At 45.0% G+C, this 18334-nt stretch overlaps 1 protein-coding gene across 2 annotated transcripts in view; it reads right to left on the bottom strand.

Annotated features, from left to right (window-relative positions):
• CRACD (capping protein inhibiting regulator of actin dynamics) overlaps positions 1 to 18334 on the bottom strand; it is a 169191-nt gene extending 150857 nt beyond the window's left edge. For both annotated transcript variants that reach the window (XM_087963598.1, XM_026676554.2), the window contains exon 1: positions 18206 to 18334. The gene's annotated coding sequence lies outside the window, so the exon portion shown is untranslated. The remainder of the gene's footprint in view (positions 1 to 18205) is intronic.

Below are 18334 nucleotides of genomic sequence, written 5' to 3'. Positions count from 1 at the left end.
ACCACCTATAACAATGTAAACCAGAGGTCTCCAAACTTGGCAACTTTAAGACTTGTGGACTTCAATTCCCAGAGCTGGCTGAGGAATTCTAGGAGTTGAAGTCCACAAGTCTTAAAGTTGTCAGCTTTGGGGATCCCTGATGTAAACAGACACTGGAGTTCTTTAGCATAAACTTTGTACTGCTACTAATAATGACCCCCTTTTATCTTTCCTGTCGGGCTCTGAGTTCGCTACGGAGCCCGTCAGCTCCGAACATATCTCGCAGCAAGTCAGCTGGCAATGGAGACTATCACCTTAGCTCTGCAAATGCTGGATCTGTATTGCTGCTTGTGTGCTAGTCGACAGTGTTGAAGGTTGCTTTAGAATGACTTGGCAGAGCTGTGAGCTGCAGGATGGATTCTGAAGCAACTGCAGGCTAAAGGATGGATTCTGAAGCAACTGCGGGGCTGGAAATGGCTTTTTCATGTATTGAGGTGGTGCGTATTGTTAGAGGGGGCTGGGGCACATATAGGTGGTAATTAAGCATTGAGTTAAGACATGGTGAGGGTGGCACCAGGTGGGGATCAGTTAGTGAGGGTCGGAATAGGTTAGGGATGTAGACATGTTATAGGGTTAATAGCATTTAGGGATAATAGGCCTGTGTCTCATGATAATGATAATAGGCCTGTGTCTCATGATAATGATAATAAAAGGAAAGAGATCAAACTCAAACCCAACTCTAACCTTGCCCTGCTTTTAGCCATTCTTGCCTGATTACAGTATTTGTTTGCTGATATATTGAATAAACCATCATTATCCTAAAGAGGAGCTAGAGTTGGGATTCATTTAAAGACAAATCTTCAATACTCAAGGACTGGCTGAGACAGTACAATACAGGCGAACCTTGACTTACAACAGTTCATTTAGTGACCAGTCAAAGTTTACAACATCACTGGGAAAAAAAAGACAGGACCATTTTTCACACTTAACAACCGTTGCCCCATCCCGCTGGTCACGGGATCAAAATTCAGACCTTTGGCAGCAGACCTACATTTATGTTGATTGTAATGTCCTGGGAATCACGTTGATCCCCTTTTGAGACCTTCTGACAAGCAAAGTCAACGGGGAAACCAGATTCCGTTAACAACCGTGTGACTGACATAACAACTACAATGGTTTACTGAACAACTGTGTCAAGGAAAATCGTCGAATGGGGGTAAAAAACCACCGAACAGCTGTCTCGCTTAGCAACAGAAATGTTGGGCTCAATTGTGGCCGTAAGTCAAGGACTTCATGTACTCTTGGTTTAAAATCTTTGGATTAATAGTCAGCTTGTGTGCTAGACTCCATAGCTGTATCCTCTTCACTGCCTGCCGCCTGCATTTGAAAGTCAACGCTATCGCAATTAAAGAACAATTCTACTGAATCTTGAATATCCCAATTAGGATCCAAGTACTCTTAAAAGTTAATCATGTCATTTGGCAAAAGACTATTAGAATAAATAATTTGACCATTGTTCTTTGTGACAAGAATGTAACAGACCAAAAGAGCTGTTAATCTAGTGTCTACTGTACTCTAGTACTAGTACATGGCTTCTCTCACTTCTAGATAGTCTGGAACCCACATTACGTATCTGATATTAGCACAGTTGAGAAAGTCCAGAAATATTTCACAAGAAGAGTTCTCCACTCTTCTACTCGTTGCAGAATACCTTATGCCACCAGACTTGAAATTCTAGACCTAGAAAACCTAGAACTACTAGGATAGTATATAAAATCATACATTGCAATGTCCTACCTGTCAATGAATACTTCAGCTGCAACCATAACAACACAACACAATAGATACAAACTCAAGGTAAATTGCACCAAACTTGATGGCAGGAAATACGACTTCAGCAACAGAGTGGTCAATGTCTGGAATACTCTACCCGACTCTGTAGTTTCTTCCCCAAACCCCAAAAACTTTAACCTTAGACTGTCTACTATTGACCTCACCCCTTTCCTAAGAGGTCTGTAGGGGGCATGCAAAAGCGTACCAATGTGCCTACCGTCCCTGTCCTATTGTTTCTTTTTATTTTTCTTATATGTATCCATTTCATGTATTCATAACTATGTTTATCCTTATACCTAACCAAATAAATAAATAAATAAATAAATAAATCAAAACCGAACGAAAACTACCATATAGGTAGTCCTTGACTTACAAAGGTTTCTTCAGGGGTGGCCTGCTGGGGGGTTCGCAGGGGTTCGAGAGATCCTCTAGCTAAGATTCTACACAGTTCAGAGAACCCCCAAATCTCACTCCTGGCTGGCCCCGCCCTGCCCCGCCCCTCCCAGGAGTCCCTATGCAGTCCATTTTGGATGCAGGTAAGTGCAGGGTGTGCATAGCAACCCAAGGAGGGCAAAAAACGGGCCTCCCAGAAGTTTGGGAAGGCCGGAAACAAGCCCATTTCCGGATTCCAGAGAGCCTCCGGAGCCCGGGGAGGGCAAAAATGCCCCCCCTGCTGTGGTGCAGGAGGCCGACTAGGCCACACCCACCATGGCCACACCCACCCAACAACCAGGAAGAGAACCCGTTGCTAAAACTTTTTGAAGCCCACCCCTGGGTTTGTATAGTGACTAAAGTTACAATGGCACTGAAAAAAGAGATTCATGATGTATGTTTTTCACACTTATGACCGTTGCAGTATCCCCAGGTCACGTGATCAAAATTCAGATACCTGGCAACTGACTCATATTTATGATGAAAAGGGGGGGGGGTCATCTGATCCCCTTTTGCGACCTTTTGACAAGCAAAGACAACGGGGAAGTCAGACTCGGCAACAACCGGGTTACTAACGTAACAACTACAGTGATTCACTTAACAACTGTGGAAAGAAAGGTCGTAAAATGGGGCAAAATTCACTGAACCACTGTTTCGCTTAGAAACAGAAATTTTAGGCTCAAATATGGTCCGTAAGTCGAGGACTACCTGTACAAGCTCCCCCAAAGATAGTTCACATTTAAAAAAAAAAACAAAGAACCCTCCAAATTCCACACAAACAAATCTTCATCAACAGATCCCACTTTTTTTTTAACCTTTCCCTTTTCACAGAATGCCACCTCTTGAAACCCCGAGTTGTAAATGCCTGATTTAGAAACATCAAAGGTAACGGGTTTCCCTCACACATACGTGCTAGTCATTTCCTGACTCTAGGGGGCGGTGCTCACCTCCGTTACAAAGCCGAAGAGACAGCGCTGTCCGAAGACGTCTCTGTGGTCATGTGGCTGGTATGACTAAACGCTGAAGGTGCAGCATGGAACGCTGTTCCCTTCCCACCAAAGCGGTCCCTATTTTCCTACTTGCCTTTTTTATGGGCTTTCGAACTGCTGGGTTGGCAGAAGCTGGGACAAGTAACGGGAGCTCACTCAGTGACGCGGCGCTAGGGATTCGAACTGCCGAACTGCCGACCTTTCTGATCGACAAGTTCAGCAGCCACTGAGCCATCGTGTTTACTTAACCTAATGTTAACTAAACCCAAAGAAAATGGACAAACCTCACCCTTTGAGTAATCAAAGCAAAATGTAATCCTTTGCACGAAATATTATCTTCTATTTTAAACACATTGATTCTCGCACCCAAAGATTACACGCTGCCTTGGCGATTCCACAAACCACACATTATTGCACTGTTTCAATTAACTTGACAAGGTTCGTAAGTTGAGCTTTCCATTCTATCCCTGTCCAACAGCTAAAACCATCCATCTGGATATGATTTAGTATCCCATCACCGGGAAAGTCTCAACTGGGTGAGCAGTATAAGACTTTACATTACAGGTCCAACCTCTCATCAGCCTGGCAAGCGTGAAGGAGAACGTGATTATTCTTTGTTTGGAGATACGCGTTTAATAGACTAGCACAGGCATCTTCCTCTTGGAAGAAACGGTGAAAAAATATATATCGAGTGGTAGGAAAATCACGTGCAGTATGGACATTTCCCAGAACGTTAGAATCTGATCAGAAGTAAACTTAAGCCAAAGATTACACTGCTTCACCAAACATATAATTAAATTGTGAAATTTATTACCCCAAGGAATGGCGACAGGTGTAAAAGGAGAGTGGGTAAATTCAAGGAGGACGGTTCTAACAGGAGCAACCAATCTATAGGTCAGGGGTGGCTAACCTTTTTGGGCTCCTGCGCCGATAATTGCGTGCGTGTTTCTGCGCTCACATGACAGCACCCAGAAGGTAATGTGCGCAGGTCCCCCCATGCCCCTTGTGCCCTGTGCATCTCTGTGCGACCCCAGCCCCATGTGTGATGCGCATCCCTGCACCCATGCGTGCATCTACGGCGCACCCTTCCTCATGGCTGTGCGCCAGATACCCGACAATCAGCTGCCGTGCAGGCACAGTAGACCTGCTCTGGGCAAGGGTTCCCGTGCCGGCCGTAATGGCTCCGATATGCCACTTCTGGCACATGTACCATAGGTTCGCCATCATGGTTATAGGTAGTCCTCGACTTGTAACCAGGGGTGGGCTTCAAAAATTTTAGCAATGGGTTCTCTACCCGGTTGCTGGCTGGGCCTGGCCTAGTCGGCCTCCTGCACCACAGCAGGGGGAGCGTTTTACCCTCCCGGGCTCAGGAGGCTTTCCTCGAGCCTCCGGGAGGGGGAAAACGGCCTTCCTGGGCTCCGGAGGCTCTCTGGAAATGGGCCCATCTCCAGCCTTCCTAAACTTCCAGGAGGCCCATTTTTCATCCTCTGCAAGCCTCCGTGAGCGCCCTGCACTCACCTGCATCCAAAACAGGCCAAGTGGGGACTCCTGGGAGGGAAGGGGAGGGGAGGGGAGGGGTGGGCAGGACCAGCCAGGAGTGGGATTTGGGGGTTCTCGAAACTGCACAGAATCTTATCTAGGGGCTCTCCCAAACCTCTAAAACCACTCAGCAGCCCATCTCTGCTTATAATAGTTCATTTAGTGACCGTTATAAAGTTACAATGGCACTGAAAAAAGTGACTTGTGACCGGTTTGTTTCCCGCACTGACAGCCATTGCAGCATCCCCGTGGTCACATCATCAAAATTCAGATGCTTGGAAACTGACTTATATATACGACGGTTGTGGGGTCCAAGGGTCACGTCACTATCTTTTGCGACCTTCTGAGGGTCATAAGCAGTGGTGGGATTCAAATATTTCAACAACCAGTTCTGTGGGTGTGGCTTAGGTGGTGGGCGTGGCTTGGTGGTCATGTGACTGGGTGGACATGGCTTGGTGGTCATGTTATTGGCTGGGCGTGGCCAACTCAATATCATTCACATCGAGGCACGCATCTCCTCGCCTGGCCTCTCATGACTGTGGGGATGCTGCAACAGTCGTAAGTGTGAAAAATGGTCATAAGTCACTTTTTTCAGTGCCATTGTAACTTTGAATGGTCACTCCACACAAGCAAAGTACCAGCAAAGGAGGGGGAAAAAACTCCAGAGAAGTTCCAGAGACAGGAAGTCTACTCCTGCCAAGAACGTAATAAGGGTTAACGGAGAGGCAGTTTCTATAAGCAACACCAGAATGTTTCCTTCCTGCCTTCCTTACAGGATTAGCCAGCAATTTCTTCTAATAACCGGTTCTCCAAACTGGTTAGAATGTTAACAACTGGTTCTAGCGAATAGGTGCAAACTGGTAGAATCCCATTCTTGGTCATAAGCAGTGGTGGTATATTCTACCAGTTCTGCCAAGCCGATAGCGCTGATGAGCAGTGGAGACCGAACCGGTTCTCTCCGCTGCTCTGCTGTTGGGCCCGCCTACCTGCTCACCTGCTCAGCGTTATTCCCTGCTTTTGAAGTGCAGCTGCTTTGCGCGGCACAGCAGAGTGCCATGTGGCAGCTGATGAAGCAATAAGGAGAGTACAGGCTTGTAGGAGCTGAGTTCAAATGCCTCTGCCACTGAGCAAATGCCTCTGGTGCCTGCGCAAAGTATGCAATTGGCATGCGCGTGCATGCAAAGTGGGTGCACGCGTGCAAAGTACGCCCAGGGGTGGGATTTTACCAGTTTGCACCTATTTGCGAGAACCGGTTGTTAACATTCTAAGCAGTTCGGAGAACCGGTTGTTAGAAGAAATTACTGGCCTAATTCCTCCCTCCCTGCAATTCTGCTCCTTCCTTCTTCCCTCCCTCCCTTTCTCCCTCCCTCCCTGTAACTCTGTTCCTTCCTTCCTTCCTTCCTTCCTCCCTCCCTCCCTCCCTCCCTTCCTTCCTTGGTGTCTGGGGTGCACAAGGAAAACTATCCAGATCAGGGAAGGCATGTGGAAGAATGACATAGGTGAAGAGGGATACATGGGTCAGGTAAGGCAAATGGGGGCTGACAGGTCAGGGAAAACACACAGAGGAGTGGCCCAGATCAGAGGAGTTCATGTGGGATGGCATGAGCCGGAGAGAGTGCATGACAGTTCCTTCCTTCCTTTCAACCTGCCTTGCCTTGCCTTTGCTGCAGGCAGGTAAGAGATGCTGCTGGGTGAGGGAGTAAAGGATTGCAAAACTGGCTGGGAAATTGTCACAGAATGCTGAGGATAAAGATCTTGTGAAAGCAGCATTTGAAATAGTCAAAACTTACCCAAATCTCATTCTTCCAACTCTATGGAAGTTTTAGTAGTTATATGGACCAGGGGTGGGATTCGACCGGTTCGGCCCAGTTCACCCAAACTGGTAGCTCCAAAGATCAGTTGTGAGCTAACTGGTTCACTCTGACGATCGGCTGTTGGGCCCACCTACTGGCCCCAGCTCTAGTCTGTGCTTTATTTCTGCTCAGCTGCTTCACGGATTGCCGCGCGTCAGCTGTTTTACACACAGGGCTTGCAGCAGAAGGTGAGTTGTAAATGGTGTGTGCATGCTCACCGAACCAGTTGTTTACACCAGTTGAATCCCACCCCTGATATGGGCTCTCAAGCTTCAAAGCCTGCATCTATAACTAGACATATTATACATATCCCTTGCAGACAATAAAAGCTCGCTATACATTTTATTCTCTTTAGCAAAACATTTTCATCTGTGTAGTTTGATATACAGGGCTCTAGATAGGAACATCAAAATGCAAATTGCTTGGAGCAGTGGAACTATTCTCCATTCATCTGCAACGAAACGATATATTCCTGAAGCTGCCATATAGCCCATATAATCTCCATAAGAGAGAGTCCCGGGCCTTCATTACCAAGCACACAGTGATCATTGCTGTAGTTATGATTAAGCAGTTCGTTAGAACCAAAATCTCAAGACACAAAGTCTGCGATCATTAAACACCAAGCGTGTGTGTGTGTCCTGAAGAGTGATTATCTCCAAGCTGGTCCAGTTATACATGGACTCAACATCTTACAAGGTGCAATCCTAAAAGCTTTGGAAGCCACCAGATTTCAGAAAGAAAGACAAGAGAAACTCAGGAAGGATTGTACCCAATGCAGTGGTGGGATTCAAAAAAATTTACTACCGGTTTGGGGTGGGCATGGGTTGGTGGGCATGGCAGGGGAAAGTTACTGCAAAATCCCCATTCCCTCCCCACCCTACTAACCTGCTTTCCAGCTCCGTTCTCCTGTGCAGGGCAACCAAAGAAGACCCAGCCGATCAGCTGGGACTCGGGAGGCAGAGAAGAGATGGGGGTGGGGCCAGACAGAGGTGCCATTTGCTGGTTCTCCGAACTACTCAAAATTTCCACTACCGGTTCTTCAGAACTAGTCACAACCTGCTGAATACCACCTCTGACCCAATGTAGAAGAAATGCACACCAAGGTTTGACAATCTTATTTCTCGGTAATGCTAGTCCTGTTCATTTGATCCCATGCCAACAGCTGCAATAACATTATATTGCATTCCGAGAAGCATTTCAAGCTACTGATAAGAAAGTTATTAGTTGCATGAAGAGCACCAAGCAAAGTAATTTTCCCACCCTTGCATGTTTCATTGTAACTCTACATCCTAGAACACTCCTTTCTTTTGACTATTCTTCTTAGTTGGTAGGGGAGAGTTTTAATAATTGTTAGTAAGCCTTTTTAAAGGATTCCCTCTAACATTTTCAAGCAATCCAGCTGAAGTATGTTCAGTATTAAAGTATTAAAACAATCAGCTCCCATTGTTAGTCTTTCTTTATCTGTTTGCAAATATATATAATTATATCCACATATGATACACAGTCTGTCAATTGTTAATCACAAGGAGAAACTCAGATACAGATTTCTCATTGAATGCAAAGTGAGTGACAACTGTTTAGACACCTTCCTTTTTTTAACTTTTTTTTTTTCTGTAGAAAGAAATTGCCCTTAGGGTTTTTCAAAAAACCCTAAGCAGTGGCAACTTTCAGATGGATGGATTTCATGACTGTTGCACTCTTTAAAGCCTGCATTGTCTTTGTTCAAACTACACTGTTTTCTTCATTCCTCAGCTTAAGAATCATTTCATATACCACCTAAAATAGAGTTTATTCCACAACATTTATGCCACAATAAATTTGTTAATCTGTAAAGACAGAAGCCTGTCTGTCTTTGCAAAGGCCTGGTGAACAATGAATCATAATAGAATGTTTTGTTTTGTTTTAAATCAGCTGAATGTGTCTTCAAAGCCAACATGCAGTTGGGTAAGATTTGCATATACCTGCAGTTCCAAATTAAGCCTCCTACACGAAGGTCAAACAGATAATTAACCTGGATTATTAAACATAAATGGTGAGCATTTATAAAAGTATTCCTGGAGTGCCAATATTCTCTGCTCGCTTTCGCTGCAGCTGGATGCAGCTATCCCTGACTACAAATGACTCCTGAGAAACCACTGTAGAAAACTAAATATGGCTTTGCAAATTAATGGACCCCAGAGCTCATGTTTTCAGAAAAGAAACATGGGGGAAAAATCCAAGAGTTATACTCTTAAAAATATTTGAGGCAAAACATATGATGCATATCGCACTTAAATTCATACATATTGGGAATTTCATATTCACAAGTTCAGTGAAACATCTCAAAAACTATAAAGAGACCATTCTGGTAGGTCAAGTAAAGAAAGAATGACCTGCAACACAAAGTTAACATAATAGTACTCCAATAGTACTTAGTGTACTTGGTATTTCTCCTGTCCTGGTTTCCCTACCACCAAATTTAAATATCTAAGATTCATACATTATCCCATCTGGGCAACTATCCCATCATAATCCTGCTGTCAGGATTCTGACACTTAACCCAGTGGTGGGGTTCAAAGTTTTTTTACTACCGGTTCTGTGGGCGTGGCAGGGGAAGGATACTGTAAAATCTCCAGTCAGAGGTGGAATTTGCCAGTTTTCGGAATTACTCACAATTTCTGCTACCGGTTCTCCAGAACTGGTCAGAACCTGCTGAATACCCACCTCTGACTTAACCCCATTTAAATAATGAGTCTCTAGCCAAACTCCAAAAAGATTTATTGGGAGTTAAAAGATGCGGCATTGCCTGGGTGTAGCCGACTCTGAGACACATCATTCATTGTCACCCTTGACCCTGGTTTTCCCCCCACCCCCTGGGTGTATCATAATTCCTATTCTCCAATGGGACACATCCATAGCCAAGAGTCATCAATCATACTCTCCAGTTAGAATTTTGCGCGGCAGAATCCTCGGTCACCTAGTTACTATCTTTGAAAACTATTTATGGAATGCAAGATGCCCACCGCTTCCCCCTCCCTTTCTGTTGGCAAAAAGACCACAGAAATATTTTATGAGTTGACACCTGCTATCATAGTAGCTTTTCCATAATTGTTTTCCACTTCTCAAGACTTGTCCGACCTCGGCAAGCAGAATCCCCTGACAGCCTCCCCATCTCCCTTGCTTACCATCAGGCTAGGTCACCATCACTTTTTCCAGCAGGTCGTATGCCGAAGAGCAGAACGGATTTAATGGTAGGTTGGTTGAACCCCAGATCTTTATGCCTACTTGCCTGGGCCACTTCCCGTAGAAGCATTCCTCACCTAGCCTGATTCCTTTCTTGATCTGCAACAATACACCCAAACTGGGTGCAGCATTTCCATCACACCCACCTTCTAGCAGCTGGAAAACAAGTGAATTGACCGTGCCTTTTCCTGAAGGAGCAAAGCTTCTTGGCATCCAGCTAAAGAGAGATGCATGCATCCTTCTAGAAAATTGACACTCAAAATATACCTAGGCAAAAGCTAAAAAGAAAAAAAAATGTCGCAATGTGTCATCAGTCATATCAAAACTCCTTTTTTTTAAAAAAAAAAAAAGATGAACGTCAACTCAGTGTCACTTAAAGTTTTGACTGACTGGTCTTGTTTGAACATCTTGTTGACAAAAATCCTCTTTTAGGAAGACTCAAAAGGTGGAAATGAAAGAGCCGGATGTAGTAAATACATAACAAAAAAAAACCCTGTGGGAAAATTCCAACAGAATGGGACAAGCCATAATAGTTACTTGTTACATTCTTGGATTTCTTTCCCCCCCACCCCAAGATTACCATGATATAATACACAAAATGATAATAAAAATAATAGGGAAATAGGAAAAAGAGTGAAAGAAACATTTAGAGCAAAATCAGAAAGAAGAAAAAGAGCATTGACTTCCAACTTTTTTCAGTGCAATAAAGTACAAAATAGAAGTACATCCTCAACTTTTTACTTTATCAACAAGTACTGGCCATTTCTATAACAAAAAAATTAATCACAATTAATCAGCAAAGCCCAAGTCAAAAGTTCATTTTTTTCTGCCTTGAGCACAAAGTCCAGAAACGGTTTCCAAGTCAAAAGAAAACTGGATATATTCTTTTATCTAATTAAAATAGTCGATTATACCATCTCTACTAGCAATGTTGCTTTTTCCATGCATTGTTCTGTTAAGGGGCATTTAATTGCTTTTGCATCATTGTGGCTAATTAGATGCCCATGAATTTTCTCTGTTATTTTCCCTCAACACTGTCGAAAGTCCTATTTCTGCATTACTATTACTATTAATCTTCTCATCACTCCTTATCACCCGTCCCCTCCCACTTGTGACTGTATGCCTGTAACTTTGTCGCTTGTATCCTTACGATTTATATTGACTGTTTCCTAGTATGATTTGACTGTTGATTATACCCTATGACTATTATTAAGTGTTGTACCTGATGATTCTTGACTCTTGACGAATGCATCATTTCTTTTTATGTATACAGAGTATTGGCACCAAGACAAATTCCTTGTGTGTCCAATCACACTTGGCCACAAAGGATTCTAATCTATCTGTGTAACTTGGTTCATAATTATGTGAGTTATTCACAAATCTTAGGATGTTAACCTTTATCAATACTAATTTAATGAATGATCAAGATGATAGATTGAAAGCATGGCTGAGGTTTGTTTTTTTTTAAAATGAAAGGTGAGGTCTGTGGTTCACTACATCTTGCTGGTTTACAACCTCTAGCATCTCAGACAATATAGCCAATTGTATGCTTTAAGGGGTTTAGTTCAATAATTGGGAGGCCAAAATGGCAATATTTCTGTTATTGCTAGTCAAAACAAATCAACTGCAGTATAAATAAGTTGAGTGTTGAGCATTGTAGAAAGAGTTTCTAATGATCCTGTTCTGATTTCTATATTGTCTTCTAATCTTCTTTAGCTACTTGGCTTAATTTCTTTCTTTTTTTAACTTAGAATCTTCATCCAACTTAGTTCAATGCTTCTTTAAATTGTCTATTACCTATCCAATCACAAATTTTGAAAATTGGCACTGGAAAAGACTCCCAGAATAATATGAAAACAAACAAAGGGGACATCGAACAAATCAATCAAGTTATTTTAGATATTAGGTTAGCAGAGTTGGAAGGGACCTTGTAGATCAGAGGTCTCCAAACGTGGCAACTTTAAGACTTTTGGACTTCAACTCCCAGAATTCCTCAGCCCGCATAGCTGGCTGAGGAATTCTGAGAGTTGAAGTCCACAAGTCTTAAAGTTGCCAAGTTTGGGGACCTCTGTTGTAGGTCATCTAGTCAACCCCCCCAAGCAGGAGACCCTACATCATTTCTGACAAATGGCAGTCCAATCTCTTCTTGAAAGCCTCCAGTGATGAAGCTCCCACAACTTCTGAAGGCAAAGCTGTTCCTGTGATGATCCAGGGTGGAATACAAAATAAATACAGTCACAAAAAACAGGTGAAGCCCCTTTTATTCCTTCACTTTGCTTCCAAGCTCCCAATATCCTTGACTGGAGACAAAAAACTCCCACACAAGCAGTTACAAGAAGGAGGAAATGCTGTTTAAATTATAAAGAGTAAAAAACAACACAAACCAGGCAAGATAAGGGCTTGAAGACGTCCACAGATATCAGAACATAGACTGGGAGGGACACCTAACTCAGAGAGGAACCATAAGCTAGAGATATTTCCATGCTTTGTTTCCAGCACTGGCCTGTACGCATGTCCGTCCTCTTATGCAGTTGTCACAGCTGCAGCCCATGAAGAGGATCAAGGCCCTCTCCTCCCCAGTAGACCACATCTCTCCCTTATCCTCTCCTCCCTGCCTGCCCTAGGATGGAGAGGGGATGGGCCTGGGTCTTCCTCTGACTGCCCAGCTGGTCTCTGCTCTTCCCCAGCCTCCTTCACAACCTCTGGAGCCACACTTCGACTCCCTGTCGGCTCTTCCTCCTTTCCCTCAGAGTCAGCCTCCACCAGGGCATGACAGTTCCATTAGTTGAGTTGAGGCACACATAAGCCTCAAATTATCCCATTTCAGAAACATTAAGCAAAGGTCTTCTCTCTAGAGCAGGGGTTGCCAACCTTTTGGACCTCAGGGACCACCAAACTCATCATTTTAGATCCCAGGGACCACTAACTGGTTCTGTGGTCATGGCCTAATTTGTGGGTGTGGCTTGGTGGTCATGTGACTGGCTGGGCATGGCTTGTATGTAAATATTATAAATATTTATATACATATTGAATTTTGTTATAAAAAAAAGAGCAACTTTTACCCAAAATCAGGCAAAGCAGGCAGGCAGATTGAGTTGCTCACAGAATCACAGATTCATTCAGAAATTTATTTATCTGCCATTGGCTAGCTCAGTCTGTCACATAAAATTTGCTTGCAAGCAAACTCATAAAATTAACTCACAACACACCATGTATGTAAATATTGATTTTTTTTATTTAAAAAAAGCAACTTTTATCCAAAATCAGGCAAAGCAGGCAGATTGAGTTGCTCACAGAATCATTCAGTGATCTATTTATCTGCCATCGGCTAGCTCAGTCACTCAAATTTGCTTGCCGTGAGTCTGCACTGAATTTGCTTGCAAGCAAACCTTCAGTCCTAAGGGAGGTTCAGCTCTGCTTAGCTAGAAAGCAAGAAATCCAACAATTTTCTGCTTTCTAGCTAATCTAAATCTCCCGGCACAGCAGAACAGCTGATGGTCGGAAAAAGAAAAAATAGCAACTTAGCAGACAAGTTTGCCAGGTAAGGAGCGAGTGGGTGGGGAGGGTTCCCACAAGCCATGTGGGCTGAGCAGCCTTGTGTTTCTGCGCATCCTGGATTAATTGCTTTTGGGGGGGTGCTCTGGGGGTGAGATTTCTCTGTGGCCCACCAAAATTTTCTCATGGCCCACCAGTGGGCCACCGGTTGGTGACCGCTGCTCTAGAGAAAGCCCTAGTGCTGGGGAAGGCGCAAGAAAAGAGACAAAGAAGGTGATGGGTATATCACTGAAAGACCTAAAATGATTAGGTTAGATTCTTTTCTAACAATCTATTACTTTTTCCTTCTTTGTCTCTTTCAGTTCTTCAGTGCAGATAGTGATAGTAGCACCTTGTGGGCTTGGCTCTTCTAAAAAAATCTAGCCAAATTAATGTCTAGTTAGTACTTGGATGGAAGGGCTTCTAGAAAACCTCGCTGTGGAGTCTAGACAATCACAAACATATCCATATACTGCCAATTTTGACAGTCCTAATTAGCCACCAACTGTCAAACTCAGCTCAAAAGAGTTTTAATAAAGGCTTAGTAACACAACCCGCTATCGAAATAATCCAACTTCTGGTTTACATTTTTATCTTGTCCTTATTACTCTACTAGCTCGATACCCGTCCTTTGCTATGAAGCTATATGATCAGGCTTAGTTTTTGGGAGGAAAATAAGGGAAAAAATGTTTGCCTCTGCCTACCAGCATCTATCAGTATTCATCTGGCTAGCGTCCTGTCAGTGTGAGAGAGAATTGAGGACTGTTTGGAAACTGAAACAGTATTTTGCTGTGTGAGCAAGGAGACAGCAAGGAGCCTGGGCGTGGCTTAGCTCAACTGTTCTGTAGTAAAGCTGCTTGGTGCTGTGAAACAAAAACTGAAACTCCTCTCCTCTGCCCCTTTTGCATTTGGAAGAGATTTCTTTTCAGATGGGGAGGGGGAGTAGAACTCTTTAGCATCAGAGTGTGTTAATAATAATATATAGGAAATATGCAGAATCATAACAACCAGTTCTACTGAACCGATCTGAACCTGTAAAATCTCACCCCTAGATTTAAGGGATGCAACACTAAAGTGATCTAAAAACAAGAATTTCTCACCTTGTGGTAATACTGTCACAACTACCCAGCTGATAGACAGGAATAACAATCTATGAGAAGAATTTTAGCAAGCGGGGAGGGACTTCTAAACTTTAAAAATGTTCATATGCCATTTTTCAGAGTTGGGATACAGAGGTGCTCAATTCTTCGTACACATGGCATTAAGTTTAACCAGCTGGCAAACTGTTTAAACCAGACCTGGCAAATGTCACGATACGTCACACGATGCGACCGAGTTTGACACCCATGGTTTAAACTAAAAAGCACCAACTATTACAGGATCTCTGATCTATTTTCCCCAGTTACCAGGTTTTGTGGAGCTCAAAAAAAAAAGTTCCCAAGGAAAATTTGTGATCAGTTTTAAAAATATCTTATATGTGCACAATTTGGTGCATGCCTAAAAGACCACCACATACACAGTTGCCAAGCTTGAAACTACTAACCTAAGCCCAAGCAGACGAAGATACTGAAGGTTACACCACTTCTAACACTTTTTCCTTTTTTAGTGATAATCTAATCCTGAAATAAAGTGATCTTTAAAAAAAAAATCCTAGCTCTTTCCCTGCTTGGGAAGTACATCCAGCTGCTTAGTATCTCATTTATATAGCGGACTTAATCCTGTATTTTGGGTGATTTGATCGTCTGCTTTTAATAGCTGAATATTTGGCAAAAACTATTAACATTTTCTGCATTCAGCCACGGAATATAATTCTTACTGTGTGAAAGGAGAAAACACTTTATTACGACTTCCTTCCTTTCCAACTCCTTTTTAGAGGGAAAAACAGTCAAAAAAGTCAAGATGGCAGTTACAACCTAGGGAGTCAAAGCTCCACCTAGTTTGTGTGCATCATGTAGTATATAATATATATCAGTGGTCGCCAACAGTGGGCCGGGGACCACTGGTGCTGCACAGAGAAATGTCACCCCCAAAGCACCTCCCCAAAGCAATTAATCCAGGCTGCGCGGGAACTCAAGGCTACATGGTCCCTGGGAACACAAGGATTGAGTTGCTTGCATTGTGAACAACATGAGGTAGTGAGAGAAGGAGGGAAAGGCCAGAGGGGGGGAACTTGCCCCACTTGCCTGGCCTGGCTACTGGGCTGCTTCTTTCTGCTTCTATCGCTTTTGGCTGCACGCAAGGAAAGCAGCAAAAGTCTTTCTTTCTCTCCCCCAAACTCCACCAGAAATGAGTCTTTGGGACCCTGCAAGGCATCCTGCTCCAAGAGGTTGCGTCATTCTGGCGGAGTTTGGGGGAGAGAAAGAAAGACTTCTGCTGCTTCTGCTGTTTTCCTTGCATGAAGTCAAAAGTCTCTCTCTCTCTCTCTGAGAACGGAGCTGGAGACAGTATCCTGCGATCCCAAATAAAGAATGATTGGTAGGAAAATGAGGTGGGGAATTTTCTTGCAGACTTTTTTGGGGATTTTCCCAGGGTCTCTGGTCTGCGGGATTTAAAATGATGAGTTTGATGGTCCCTGAGATCCAAAAGGTTGGCGACCCCTGCTATATATCATATATAAAATGACTGGTAGCATAGAGATGGAGCTCTCGCCTCACAATCAGGAGGCTGTGAGTTCGATCCTAGGGAGCGGCAGATAGTTCTCTCTCTGGGTGCATAGGGAAAATATTTGCTACGAACTCCACATAGGCATTCGGTCAGTAAGTGCTCAGCTCCATTCAGTTGCCCCAACTGCCCCCTGATGCAAGGGATTACAGCACAGGTGTCAAACTCGATCGCATCATGTGATGTATCATGATAGTTTTTTGCTGGGGTGGGCGTGGCCTGTATGTGATGCATCCGGTCCACGGGCCGCCAGTTTGACAGGCCTGGATTACAGGATTGTTAAAGGTTAAAAAAAAAAAAAAGGTAAGAAAATGAATGGACTTGGATCACACCATTGTAGCTGCCATCTTGACCCTTCTGAACCTCTTCCCTGTGCACAGCGTGCATGTGGGGATGACAATCCAAGTACAATAAGAAAACAGATAAAAATCACTGCACAGCCAGTTTCTGCTGAATAAAACCAGCACATGGTTTCTGATAGGTTCCTCACAGTTTCCCACAGAACTTAGGCTGGGTTTATTCAACGTGCACCTCTGCATTCATGCAACCTGTTTTTCAGTAGCTTCAAGTAAGTATCCTGCCACGGAAGGCTACGCCTTCTAAATAAGGGTTAACATATAAATAACCGGTCACAGAAAGAAAAAGACTGTATTTGTTCACTGGTTCTAACAGAGACCGTAATTGCCTCTTGCCTTCCTACACTTTAACAAGTTGGTCCAGCTACAATTTGACTCTTCTTTCGTTGGCAGGTCGAAATGTCCTCCATGGCTTTGACCTGTCATCCGCCCAGGTGTCTGAAGTTGGGAAGCCAAAGCCACATCCCAACAACCCCAACCAAGGCCAAGGGGCTTTACTCCTGGGTTGCAAAGGGCACTTCCTTCTCCCTTGCTAACATCTCCTCCTGCTTTAAGCAGCTCAGGTTCAGCAGCCCTGTTGTGAACCCTATTAAAATTGCAAGAGGGAGAGAGAGTTGTGGTTTCCAATTTTCTTTCAAGGGGGAGGGGGGTAGGAGAAGCGACACCTTTCCTCCCTTTCATCTTTCTTTCCCTCTCCCCCCTCCCCAACTCATGCCTGCTTCCCCACCCCACCCTCGTTTTTTAGGAACCCCCTTCCTGCTTTGGGGGTGAGGGGGGGGTGAGGCCTCCGGAGGCCAAAGCAACAGCAAGCAGCGAGAGATGCCTTCAGGTGAGCTTTTCCCCGTTTGGAGATATGGGGGGGGTGTGAGGAGCCACTCTCCTCACCCCTCTTGACACAGGCATGTGGCGGTGCCAATCTGTGGGGCGGGGTGTGTGAGGGCAGAAAGAAAGGGATCCCACTCGGGGTCTCTCTCTCTCTCTCGCTTATCTTCCCGGGGGTGACTCCCCCTCAGCAGATCCTAAAGACCAACCCGCCCCCCCCCTTTGACACGAGGCACAGCGATCCTGAGGCGATCGAGACGGTTCAGACAAAGCAATGCAGCTCCAGAGACCGGGGGGAGAGCAAGTGAGGAGGGGTTGGGAGACCAAGCAAGCCGGAAAAGTCACCCCTTTCTTTTCTCCACACACACACACACACACACCCTCAGCCGGGGAAATTAAGCGGGGAACCGATCGAAAGAAGAAGAAGAAGAAGAAAGGGGGGAGAGGGAGACGTCAACGGATCTCTCCCCCTCCTCCTCGCCAGCCTCCGCAAGGCTGGCTTCTCTTTAATCCTTTCGGGAAGCAACGGCTGTCACTTACTACAGTCTTACTACCACGTTCCCCCACCCCGGGCTCTCTCCATCACAAGAGGCGGCTAACCGCTCCCGACGACGCCTTTCTCCCGGGATCCAGCACGAGGATCTTTTCTCCCCCCCCCCCTCAGCGAACGATCCCATCCCCTGCTTAGCTTTCATGAGGCAAAGTCGGGGCCGCCCGGAGAAACACCCCCACCCACCCACCCACCTCACCCCCAACCCCACTTTCCCCTCAGAAAGCCGGAGAAGGTCGAGCGCCCAGGCGAGGTTGAGGGTGGGGGGGGCTGGCAAACTTCTAACTCCCGGGCGAAGGCGGCTTCCAGGAGAGGGAGCGAGGGGCGAGCGAGGAGGGCAGGGGGATCCATCCTGCCCTCCCCCAAGCCCGGCGGTGGGGAGAGGGGAGGGGAAAGCTCGGGTGCCCCCCTCCCTCTCCCCGCGGTTTACCTCACCTTGTTGGAGAGCCTCGCTTTGGTCGACGGGAATAAGCAGCCGGGCTCTCGCGGGGGATCCAAGGAGCAGCCGCCCAGCCCGCTCGTCTCAAGCCAGCCTCCATTGAGCTCCGCGCTGCTGCTGCTGCC

Source organism: Notechis scutatus, chromosome 4, assembly GCF_049901735.1.
Source record: "Notechis scutatus isolate UNSWTSFEM ecotype Mainland chromosome 4, rNotScu1.2, whole genome shotgun sequence".
In the NCBI taxonomy this organism is placed as follows: domain Eukaryota; kingdom Metazoa; phylum Chordata; class Lepidosauria; order Squamata; family Elapidae; genus Notechis; species Notechis scutatus.
This window is presented reverse-complemented; position numbering and strand designations above follow the sequence as displayed.